The sequence below is a fragment of the Nerophis lumbriciformis genome, linkage group LG09 (assembly GCF_033978685.3).
Source record: "Nerophis lumbriciformis linkage group LG09, RoL_Nlum_v2.1, whole genome shotgun sequence".
In the NCBI taxonomy this organism is placed as follows: Eukaryota; Metazoa; Chordata; class Actinopteri; order Syngnathiformes; family Syngnathidae; genus Nerophis; species Nerophis lumbriciformis.
The window spans coordinates 25,486,948-25,500,000 of record NC_084556.2 but is presented as its reverse complement, the minus strand read 5'-3'; the positions used below and the strand labels follow the sequence as shown (position 1 = coordinate 25,500,000).

The following is a 13,053-nucleotide window of genomic DNA, read 5'->3' as shown; positions in this document are numbered from 1 at the left end:
ATATATATACATATATATGTGTATATATATATATACATGTATGTATATATATATACATACCAGTGACGTGCGGTGAGGTTGATGGCTGGTGAGGCACTGACTTCATCACAGTCAGATTTACAAACATATGAACCCTAAAGAGTATCTTATTCACCATTTGATTGGCAGCAGTTAACGGGTTATGTTTAAAAGCTCATACCAGCATTCTTCCCTGCTTGGCACTCAGCATCAAGGGTTGGAATTGGGGGTTAAATCACCAAAAATGATTCCCGGGTGCGGCGCCGCTGCTGCCCATTGCTCCCCTCACCTCCCAGGGGGTGATCAAGGGATGGGTCAAATGCAGAGGACAAATTTCATTACACCTAGTGTGTGTGTGACAATCATTGGTACTTTAACTTAACTTTAACTTTACACATACAAACTGTAGCACACAAAAAAGCACATTTAATTAAAAAAACTTTATTATGGTCTTACCTTTACTTACAAATTAAGTCCATGCGCCGCAACTAAAGCCCTCACTTAAACTTTCCACGTGCAAGATTGAATCTATTTAAAAAAAGTGTAACCAAGGGTTTATAAATGTCGCCTATACTGTATGAAACTACAAAATAACAAACACGGAGGCTCCAGTTTACACGAGGACCACTTTATTTACCTTCTTTCAAAAACTTCCGCTCCACCCCATGTCATCACTTCCGCTCTTAGCGCCTTCAAAATAAGAGCTTGAGGCATATACTGTATAACAGCGCATAACAGGAACTTAACATCACAAAGAGGAAAGCCCATGAAAATAGGTTACAAAAGTTATTTAATAAGAAGCCAAAAAGTGCAAAAACAATAATGTTCGTGTTGGAGGAGTTGTTAATTAGATACACCTGCAGTCTGCAGGTGTACCTAATGTTGTGGCCCTGCAGTCATTCACAACTCCTCCAACACGAACATTATTGTTTTTGCACTTTTTGGCTTCTTATGAAATAACTTTTTTAAATAGATTCAATCTTGCACGTGGAAAGTTTAAGTGTGGGCTTTAGTTGATATAACAATTCTACGGCGGGAGTGCAGGAGGCCGGGCTACTGGAGCCTCAGCCAGTGCATCTTTTGCAGCCGTTTTATGATCGCTCAGCACAAGAAATACGTTACACACATACAGTTGTTGACAAAATACACTGTACATTATATACCTCAGCTAATTAAACTATGGAAATGTATAATATAATTCATATAGCAATACGGTCTCACTGCACAGCAGGCCTGCAGTTAGCCGAGTCCGGAATCCATGTTGAGGCACTGAGTGACGTGCCTCAACTGGCTGCTGTTCACCGCACCGTCTCTTCTCAGTATTTGAACGGCAAATGTGAAAATTCAGCGATTTTGAATACAAATAATCTAAAACTGGTGAAGTTAAATGGAAAATAACTTTATAGTATAATCACTGGATACATATAACAATTTAATTAATTTTTTTTCTTTTTACATTTTTTTTCTTTCCATGATGGCAGGTGAGGCCCTGCCTCACCTGCCTCTAGTGACTGCACGTCACTGATACATACATACATACACACACATAAATATATATATATTATATATACATATATACATATATATATACATATATACACATATACATACATATATATATATATATATACATATACATATACATACATATATATATATATATATATATATATATATATATATATATATATATATATATATATATATATATATATATATATATATATATATATATATATATTTGTAGTTGTATGATGATATGTGTTAAATACACAATGGACATTATTTATGTAAAATACACAAAATGCGCTATAATTTTGGAATGCTTTTTTTCTGTTCATATTTTCCATATTACAAAACTAAATGAAGGAAAAAGTATAAAGAAATAAAACTGAGGAAGAAAAATAATTCAAAAGAAGGAACATCAATCCTCAACAAAACTTTTGGAGTTTCTGTTTCTTCATGCTATTAACTATCTGTCACACGCTGGGAATGAGTAGTGCGGTCAGAATAATGAATTTATTTACAGCGAAGTGTAAAAGCTGATGTGTTCACTTTGAGATAAACCAAACTAAGTCTCTAAGGAATATAACCCGCAGAGGCATTTTCTGACGAAACATCTACATTTCGATGTCTGGTCCTCGAGCCCTAGGATTCTTGAAACTAAGGCCTCTTCATTATGTAGTTAAATTGCCCTGGTCTATGGTATTGAATTAACACTAATGAGTCAACTTGAATGAAAGTGCAGAGCAAAGGTGTGACATATGAAGATATAAAAATGAGTAGCGAAGATTCAAACCATTCACTGTGGCCAAGTTTTGTCACTGACATGCTTGGTCTCACTTCAGTGCTGAGAGATTGTAAATGTCACAGCTCGTCACTCAGACTCACGTGCGTGGCGAGATGGAGCCGCCAAAAGGAAACAGCGAGTAGTTCTCCGTCTGACTCCCTCAATGTCCATCTGTCAATCTTTGCTTATTCTTGAGAAACTACTTGTGACTTTATCCATTTTTGGACTTCTATTCAGCAGCGCCTGATCATTTCTATTCAACGGCTCGCTGCCGGGTGGTGATTGGTTCGGCCCCTTGCATATTCTTCCGACTGACTGCACCTTCAAATAACTTTGCTCAAAATTCATTGGATCTGTGTTGGAAAGAAATGTTCAGATTCCAGGTAAGATGCAGAAAAGCATTTTTGTAACTTGAATTTCTGTACTGCAGAATGAATAAAGGCTCAGGTGAACTCAAAATGCCCCAAAAGTAAGAAACTGTGAAAAGGATTTATTTTAAAAACGCACAGTGAACAGACTGGATTGTAATTCTAACTGGAATTTCATTTTTAAGTCCGAATAGTACAGTACAGTGAGACCTCAGTTTTGTTTGTAATTTGTTCCAAAAGATTGAATCGAACAAAAACAAAATCAGTTTTTCCCATAAGAACTAATATTCATTCAGTCCTTGCAGACATCCAAAAAGATGATTATATAACACATTTTGTAGAGAATAATTATATATTTTTTTATGCCTAAATGAATACTTAACATCGCATTTACATGGATGTGATGATCGATTGGCCACTGATCAGTATCGGCCGATTTTCATGGAAAATATGTGACAGCCATTGCCGATTAATGCCTTTCAATGCCGATCACAAATGCCGATTTTTTTTTTCTGGCTAACACTGTATTTATTTTTAGTCCACTGGCTACCAAGCGGCTAGCAGCTAATTGTGTATCTCTATACACAGTGTGGAGCCGCTCCCCTCAGTTAATAAAAATCACCACCATTCTGACAAGTAAACGGCATTTCTTAGTATCTGTATTACTATTATCAAGTAGTATTATCATTAGAGCCCAAGACTAAACATTTTAAGTTTAGTGCTAAACTAGCTTTAAACAACACCACCAAGAAATGAGTGCTTAGTAAAGTTTAAGAAGTGTAGCTGGATAGGATAATACAACAACTGTTAGTGTCAGCATTGTCACAGTCAGTACAAGACAGATCGATCCATTCAAAAATTGGTGGTGTCGATACCAATGGTAATATCAGTATATAATTGATACTAGACTGATTAGATCAATGTCTTTATTTTCTCAAAATAATGTTTTTGTTGTTTTGTTAATGTTTACTAAGGGAATACTTCCTTGGACACAGGATGACTTTGAGGGCAAGAATCAAATGATTTAAATGAGTACCGTATTTTTCGCACTATAAGGCGCACTTAAAATCCTTTCATTTTCTCAAAAATCAACAGTGCGCCTTATAACCCGGTGCGCCTAATGTACGGAATAATTCTGGTCGAGCTTACTGCCCTCAAAGTTACGGGGCATTCACCCTCTGCTGTTGCCATTTCTAATATAAAGTAGCGTAAACTTCTAACTTATATCTTGCCATGGAAGCGCTAAAACATACCGGTGTAATGAGTTAACATAATTCACCCAAGGAACTTTAGTTATTAGAGAGTTCCGGTTTGACGTTTTTTCACGGGACACATTTCCAGGGTTGTTGCGCTAGTGAGCCACGGATGAGGAGATGCTGCTTCGTTGTTGATTTAAGTAAAGTCTGAATATCAACAAAACAGTTAGCTCCATATTTTGACTTTTCTTCCACTCCCGTCCTTGCACGCTACACCGCTACAACCAAGATGACGGGGAGAAGATGCTGCCGAAGGTGAGCCACGTAAATAAGACCGCCCAGAAAGCGACTTGAAGATGGTCTGTAAAACATAATCTATGCAACATTTTGACCAAAGAACCAACATTACATGTTATGTAGACCTCAAGGAAGTGTTTTCAATTTAGAAAAAAATCATAATATGACCCCTTTAATGCTCCTTATAATCCGGTGTGCCTTTTGTATGAAAATAGACCTGACCAGACCCGCTCATCGGAAGTGCGCCTTATAATCCGGTGCGCCCTATGGTCCAGAAAATACGGTAATAGATAGTTTTTGTTTATGTTTAGTTATTGTGTACTATTAACAATGTTTTGATCAAACAATTGTATGTAATAAAAGAGATAACGAGTTTAAATATTGTGTTTAAATTGTGACACTGTCAACAGCACTCACCATAAATGTACACGTCATACATGTGATCAGTAGTGATGGGTTGATGAGGCGTCATGAAGCGTTTCGACACATTGCAAAACTGTATTGATACTGTGTCGATACTGTGTCACTAAATACTGCTGGACATTAAAAATCCCTACAGGCAACCTATCGATTGACTCAACTGACACTGATTTTATGACCTAGTATATAGTATATACTAGGTCATAAAATCAGTGTCAGTTGAGTCAGTTTATATTATTGTATATACTATATACAATAATATAAACCAAGTCATTGTATTTCATTTAGGATTATTTCATATCTTCATTTAAATAAAAATATATTTTTAGCTTTTTTAGATACAGTCAATAAATAACGTGAACATGTATCATAACATGGAAATCTAAGAGAACGTGTTGTGAATGAGGATGCTTGTGGACTGGGAATTTTTTTTAAATTTTTTTTTTTTACACATTTTTATTTAAAAAAAACAGTTTTTCCAACGTATTACATTTTAGACGATTTCTCTTCTTAGTTATTATTTCTCCGGCTGTAGAAAAGACCCGCTCACAGGGCACAGAGGAGGCGTCAGTGTGACACAGTTCGCGTATCGGTCACGTGACCGAAACAGCTCATGATCGGTCACGTGACTTTCTAAATGCGGTACGCGCACCGACACAGGGTTTTGCTCTATGAGCTCGACGCATGCGCCGATGCATCGGTGTTGCCAGACCCATTACTAGTGATCAGTATCGGTATTGGCCAATTCAACTCCGAGATGGTTGGTATCAAATACCCGATCAGAACAAATGTTTACCTTTTATTGAAGACTCTTGTTGGCTCTGTCGTCGTACTTTGCTCCAAGTTTGTTCTTAAATTCAAAAGTGTCTCTCATCTTCTTTATTAACGTGCAGCCACTTGCAACTTTCTTGGCCACAAGTTTGCTTATTTTGTAATTGTACGCAATAAAAAAGGAAAAAAAGCACAGAGACTGTCTGAAAGCATGTTTGCCTAACACTCAGAGTTACGTAGTGCTGTTGAACGCTTCATCACGAGTGAACGCTGCATGGGAACATCTTTCTTGTGTTCTCAGACACTGAGCTGTTCATCGTTCTGTGTGCATTCTATGAACAAATAAATCACACACACCCATAATAAAGATGATGAAAATAATCTGTCAACTGTAAAAGGGTCCTTATCCCTTCTTCACCGAGACTCGCCGAGTAAACCTTACTTCCCCCCTTAAGAGCTGTGCTGGACTATGAGTCAACAGCATTGTTTGAATTACTCTGTTATTGGATCCTGCTGTGAGCTGGGCGTGTGCAGGCTGACCTCTTTTACGCCACAACCAAGATATATACAAAAAAAAAACATCGCAAACTTTTGATGGAATTTTTTGTCAAACCGAGTCACACGAAAAGTATGGCGGCAGAACATCTCAGTACGTTTTTCGTTTTATTTTACAAGGCTTGGGGAACCTACACAAGTCACACAAACTATCTAGAGAAGTCAGAGGGATTTTTTTGTTTTGTTTACATGGTTCTTGCCCGGAAAAGGGTGTAGTGCCATCTCCGGGTTGGGGAGGAGATCTTGCCTCAAGTGGAGGAGTTCAAGTACCTCGGAGTCTTGTTCACGAGTGAGGGAAGAGTGGATCGTGAGATCGACAGGCGGATCGGTGCGGCGTCTTCAGTAATGCGGACGCTGTATCGATCCGTTGTGGTGAAGAAGGAGCTGAGCCGGAAGGCAAAGCTCTCAATTTACCGGTCGATCTACGTTCCCATCCTCACCTATGGTCATGAGCTTTGGGTTATGACCGAAAGGACAAGATCACGGGTACAAGCGGCCGAAATGAGTTTCCTCCGCCGGGTGGCGGGGCTCTCCCTTAGAGATAGGGTGAGAAGCTCTGCCATCCGGGAGGAGCTCAAAGTAAAGCCGCTGCTCCTCCACATCGAGAGGAGCCAGATGAGGTGGTTCGGGCATCTGGTCAGGATGCCACCCGAACGCCTGCCTAGGGAGGTGTTTAGGGCACGTCCGACCGGTAGGAGGCCGCGGGGAAGACCCAGGACACGTTGGGAAGACTATGTCTCCCGGCTGGCCTGGGAACGCCTCGGGGTCCCACAGGAAGAGCTGGACGAAGTGGCTGGGGAGAGGGAAGTCTGGGCTTCCCTGCTTAGGCTGCTGCCCCCGCGACCCGACCTCGGATAAGCGGAAGAAGATGGATAGATGGATGGATGGATGGATGGATGGATGTTTACATCTACAGAGAACAACAATCTACCGGACACCGATGTGATGTTTTATTATTCTGTTATTTGGAGTGAGTCCAAACATGCCATCTGCTCTGTGAAACATCCTTGTGAATGGTGCAATAAAATGCATTGTTAACTCCTGCTATCTTTGCCTTCATGGTGAGCGTGGAACTTCCAGGCTGTGGAGGGCTGGCACCGATCAGGTGCATGTACTTGCAATGTGTTAGTCACTGGTCAACATGCCATAACATATTTTTAAGGAATTTATTTGTACATTTCTATTAATATTTTTACCCTACCTTTTTTTTTTACCTTATGTTAATGTTTTGGCAGTGAGATGACTGATCTGAATTTGTCCACATATAAAAGAAAACGTGGCACGATAAAAACAGGTTACAGATAAATGCTAATGTATTTACTGTAACATTTTCAACACAAAAGCTTTTTAACAATACAGAAAAGTATAGCCTAAAAATATTAAATGAATACAATGTGTGCAAAAATATATGAATAAAAATTAAGACACTATATAAACGTGAGTGCAAAATTGCAGTAACCTAACTGTAAAGCACAGGTCTAAAACTCAAGGCCCGTGGGCCAAATCTGGCCAACCACCTCATTTTAATCACATCCTTCTAATGTGGCTCGCCATATCATTTGATGTGGTTCGCCACATCATTTAATGTTGTCCACCACGTAAATTTAATTTGCCCCTCCATGTCGTTTTGATTTGGCCCGCCACATCCTTTTATGTGGTTCTCCACATTATTTTTGTGACAAGCGAACATGTTTTTATCAGGCCAGCCACATCTTTTTGAGGTGGCCATCTACATCATTTAATGTGGTCCACCCCTTTATTTATGTGGCGTGCAAAATAAATAAAAATGGTTTAAAAATAAAAAAAATTTAAAAAGCACTTTCCTGCTAAATGTATTAGTTCTTTCAATTTTTAAAAGAAGAATGTTGCACATGCAATTGCATATGTTCTACAATTTTATATTATCTGATGTCCCAAACATTTTTGGGGGGGGGTTATCAAAAATCAACACTTAAATATCTGCTTGTCATCTTATTCATTCATCTGTAACAAATATATAATAATCAACAACAGTTGCTTTTGCAAATTGTGTAACAATGCTATTATACGTTTGTATTCATATCAGTGGCCTAGTGGTTAGAGTGTCCGCTCTGAGATCGGAAGGTTGTGAGTTCAAACCCCGGCCGAGTCATACCAAAGACTATAAAAATGGGACCCATTACCTCCCTGCTTGGCACTCAGCATCAAGGGTTGGAATTGGGGGTTAAATCACCAAAAATGATTCCCGGGCGCGGCCACCGCTGCTGCTCACTGCTCCCCTTGCCTCCTAGGGGGTGATCAAGGGTGATGGGTCAAATGCAGAGAAGAATTTTGCCACACCTAGTGTGTGTGTGACAATCATTGGTACTTTAACTTCAACTTATATATATTCACTGTTACATGTGGTCTTCTGAGGGCAGTCATAATTGCGATGTGGCCAAAATTAGTTTGACACCCGTGCTGTAAGTAGTAAATCCAAATGTTGCTGCTTCTTTTGACTTTGTCTAATTTTTTTTCTTTTTCGAAAGCAGCATGGACAATTTACACTTTGAGATGCCTGGCAACCGCCAATAAGTTCTCATTGTTCACTCGTACACAAACGTGACATCTCAAGTCACAAACTGCTTGAACCAGTCACACATTGTAGTATCTCTCATAGCAGTGCTGCAGAATTAAGCACACCTGTTTTTATCAGCAGCTATCAAGAAAAAGCATGGTTCCTGGACTGGAATTAGGGTCTGGAGATGCAGGGATCATTAGGAACAGAGCTGCAGAGGATGCAGAGCAAAGAAAAACTACCTGCTGAAAATAATTACATGACAACACTTTTTAACTCCCTTTTGAAAATAAAATGTGTTTGCTGCCAGTGGAGATTGTTATCTTGAATTTACTGTAACACATTCAAGTGTAAACATAGGCGTTTTGCTATGTCTTCAAACAAGCAGGAGACACGTACCACTTTTTATGGGCATTTTAGAAGCAGACCTGCAGTCCATCCACAATGAAACCCACTTTTTTTTAGAGCTGAAGGTACGTTCATGAGAGAGTGTATGCACTTACTGCCCTCAACACGCAAAAACAATGCATACTTTAAAGAAGTCAATAACATACATTCTATGTGAAAAATTAACACCAATAAAAAAAAAACACTATAGGACACCAAAACGCATCAGTTGAAATAGTTTTAATTAGACCTAAAGTCATCCAGCAGCTATAAAATCGTATAAGGATGCTCCTACCTACAGTATGTGGGATGTGTTGAAGCAGCAGCACACATCGATAATCTGTTACACCTTTTCTGAATCGCAATCTAGATTATAAAAACATTTTTAGCACACTGACGGTGCGTTCTGTCTGCGAGACTCAATGAAATGCCTAATGAAAGACATAATTTCACATACTTTCATAGATGTATGCTGGGTGACTTAAGGGCTGATTAAAACAAATGCATTAGATTGGCTTTTTATTTTAAATGTTGTTTTTGCATTTAGGAAATATATTTTCATAATATATTTCCTAAATATTATATACAATTTTAAGAATATATAATTTATTATTATAATATATTTCCTAAATGAAAAAACAAAACGTTTAAAATAAAAAGCCAATCTAAGGAATTTGTTTTAATCAGCCCTTAAGTCACCTAGCATGCAGCTATAAAATTATAAAATGATATTGCTGAATATGTCTGACATCCTTATTTTTGATAGTCCTAATATGCCGACACACAAACGTAGGGCGGAGGTTCCTCGTCTGTCTTTGCAGCACAAGCACCTCTTTTTTCACTGCCGTTGGCACATACTTTGTAGACATGCTAAATAAAGTTGCAAAATACTGCACACAAAACAGTGATCAGTAGTGATAAATCCCATAATATCGATAAAAATACAATTTGCATTGTCTTCTCCCACTAATGTGGGAGTTTTGATAATCAGCATCAATTATGCACACTAATGAAAACAGAGACACTTAATGGATTCCGTTCCTTTTTCTGCTCACTTAACAGGCGAAATCCATATTGCACAAGTTTAATAGACCAGCTTTGCGCGTGATATCAAGTTTGCACGCGTTTTAGTACAAACAAAACCTTTAGTAAATCGGGCCCTAAGTGTTGTTGAACTCCAAAGAAGTTCATTAGAAATGAGTGTATCGTTCTTTACTTTCTTTAAGACAAATTAAGGAGATGCAAGTCTGAAACTTTTTGACCCGAAGTTCAAGAAGACGTCAATGGAAGTTAATTAAATGGGGGGAAAACAATGTTGAAATATACAACAATGTATAAACAATAGCAAGAAAAACAAACATTCAATGTTCTAGAATTAGATTTAGTGGGCAGACACAATCAAAATCAACATGTTTTATAATGATGAGAATTAATTGCAGGGTTGTCAGATCGATCCAAATATTACGAGTGTTGATAACAATTTCAATATCAATAGGATAGTGTTTATATTTGTCCCTAATATCCGTGTTTTTTTTGTGTTGTTCATATTGTTACATTGTTGTAGTAATGTATCGTTGTATTGTTTACAAACACAGGAGGGCTTTGGTGGCAAAAAGTCAAAGGATTTGAATGAGAGTCAATGTAGTTTTTGCACTATTAACTTTAATTTCTATGTACTCTACTAATATAACGGACGTGTTTTTGTTGGTATTTTTACATTATTTTATATTGCTGTAGTTATATACGTTGTTTGCCTAAAATCTTTGTCCTGTGTTTTACTCAACAAATGAACTTAACGATCTTGAGAAAAGCATCAGTATCAGTACCAGCAAGACTGGTACTATATTTACTTGGTACTGTATCGATACCAAAATTTGAAGAATGGCCAACCGCTATGAGAAGAGAGGCATATGGAATATAGCAGGGCTATTCAACTACATAATGAAGCGCAGTTTCAATAGCCCAAGGGCTCAGGGGCCAAACATCAAAATGTGGGTGTTTCATCAGAAAGTGCCTCCACGGGTTATATTCATTTGCCAGTTAGGCTCACCTGCACTGACTTTCTGTGCACTTAAGATGTGACTTTAAGGTTTTACTCCTTACGTATTAAAATACTAAACGGTCTGGCTCCATCCTATCTTGCTGATTGTATTGTACCATATGTCTCGGCAAGAAATCTGCGTTCAAAGAACTCCGGCTTGTAAGTGATTCCCAGAGCAAAAAAAAAAAGTCTGCGGGCTATAGAGAGTTTTCTATTCGGGCTCCAGTACTCTGGACTGTCCGACTGTTAGAGATTCTACCTCAGTAGAAGCATATAAGTCCCATCTTAAACTCATTTGTATACACTAGCCTTTAAATAGACCCCCCTTTTAGACCAGTTTATCTGCCGTATCTTTTCTGCTCAGCCCCCCTCTCCTGGGTGGTGAGGTTATCAGGTGACCACAGATGAAGCGTTCGCTGTTCAAAGTCGGGACCCGGAGTGGGCCACTCATCTGTGCATCAATTGGGGACGTCTATGCGCTGCTGACTTCCATCCATCCATCCATTTTCTACCGCTTATTCCCTTCGGGGTCGCGGGTGGTGCTGGACCCTATCTCAGCTACAATCGGGCGGAAGGCGGGGTACACCCTGGACAAGTCGCCACCTCATCGCAGGGCCAACACAGATAGACAGACAACATTCACACTCACATTCACACACTAGGGCCAATTTAGTGTTGCCAATCAACCTATCCCCAGGTGCATGACTTGTCTCCACTCAAGATGATCCCCTGCTGGCCCCACTATGGACTGGACTCTCACACTATTAACTAGGTCCATTGCACCGGTCGCCCAGGGGTCCCCACATCTGCTGTCCCCTCCAAGGTTTCTCATTGTGTCCCATTGGGTTGAATTTTTTCTTGACCTGATGTGGGATCTGAGCCGAGGATGTCGTTGTGGCTTGTGCAGCCCTTTGAGACACTTGTGATTAAGGGCTTTATAAATAGTAAAGTAAAGTACCAATGATTGTCACACACACACTCGGTGTGGTGAAATTTGTCCTCTGCATTTGACCCATCCCCTTGTTCACCCCCTGGGAGGTGAGGGGAGCAGTGGGGTGCAGTGGGCAGCAGCGGTGCCGCGCCCGGGAATCATTTTTGGTGATTTAACCCCCAATTCCAACCCTTGATGCGGAGTGTCAAGCAGGGAGGTAATGGGTGCCATTTTTATAGTCTTTGGTTGATTGATTGATAACGTCCATTGTGTATTTTACACAAATAATGCCCATTGTGTATTTTACATGAAATAAAATAAAAGGTTTAGTGTTAATATATTCACACAATGAACTACAAGTGTTTACACAAATAGAAATTACACAACATTCACTCACCAAACTTATCACTTATCACTATTAGCGTTGTCGTCCTCTACTGGTCAAATTTAGCACTACAGTTATTAAACGAGGGTTGATCGTTACTCTCAGACAAAAAACAACATAACCACGAATACAAAAGACATCACAGAGTCAGCAATTTCGATAGAAAACAAATTAAATATATTTTTGCACAATATTTACTTACACATGCTTGACGAAGTTTCATGATGAAGCTTACAAGCTGGGATGTCTACCAGTGTTGCGGCTTGTCTGGATCAATGTGTCCGTCGCTTAATAGGTCCAACGACTAGAGCACGTGTCCCGGGTACAACATTCACACTTTGATGTCCAGTCCTTGTTACAAGTCACATTTTTGCAATTTATTTAGATTTTTTTTCCAGGGTTGAATGAGAAGTCTTCTTCTGCTCACCCCACTGCTGCTTCATTGTGTCACATAGGCCTCGCTGTAGCTCCCTGCAGGGTTGCGGTAGTACTGCACACATCATAAACCCTACTTTGAATCAAAGAGATGCGGAAGCATCATTGTGCATGGAAGAAATATTCCACGCGAGTACATCCATCCATCCATCCATCCATCCATTTTCTACCGCTTATTCCCTTTGGGGTCGCGGGGGGCGCTGGAGCCTATCTCAGCTACAATCGGGCGGAAGGCGGGGTACACCCTGGACAAGTTGCCACCTCATCGCAGGGCCAACACAGATAGACAGACAACATTCACACTCACATCCACACACTAGGGCCAATTTAGTGTTGCCAATCAACTTATCCCCAGGTGCATGACTTTGGAAGTGGGAGGAAGCCGGAGTACCCGGAGGGAACCCACGCAGTCACGGGGAGAAC

General features: G+C 39.6%; 1 long non-coding RNA gene across 1 annotated transcript in view; it reads right to left on the bottom strand.

Annotated features, from left to right (window-relative positions):
• Window positions 1–12,638, bottom strand: part of LOC133607108 (uncharacterized) — a 32,520-nt gene extending 19,882 nt beyond the window's left edge. Inside the window, exons 1-2 of the long non-coding RNA XR_009815379.1 lie at window positions 12,398–12,638; window positions 8,078–8,181 (exon numbers count right to left, since the gene is read on the bottom strand). This is a non-coding gene — a long non-coding RNA (uncharacterized lncRNA). The remainder of the gene's footprint in view (window positions 1–8,077; window positions 8,182–12,397) is intronic.
• Window positions 12,639–13,053: the final 415 nt, after the last annotated feature.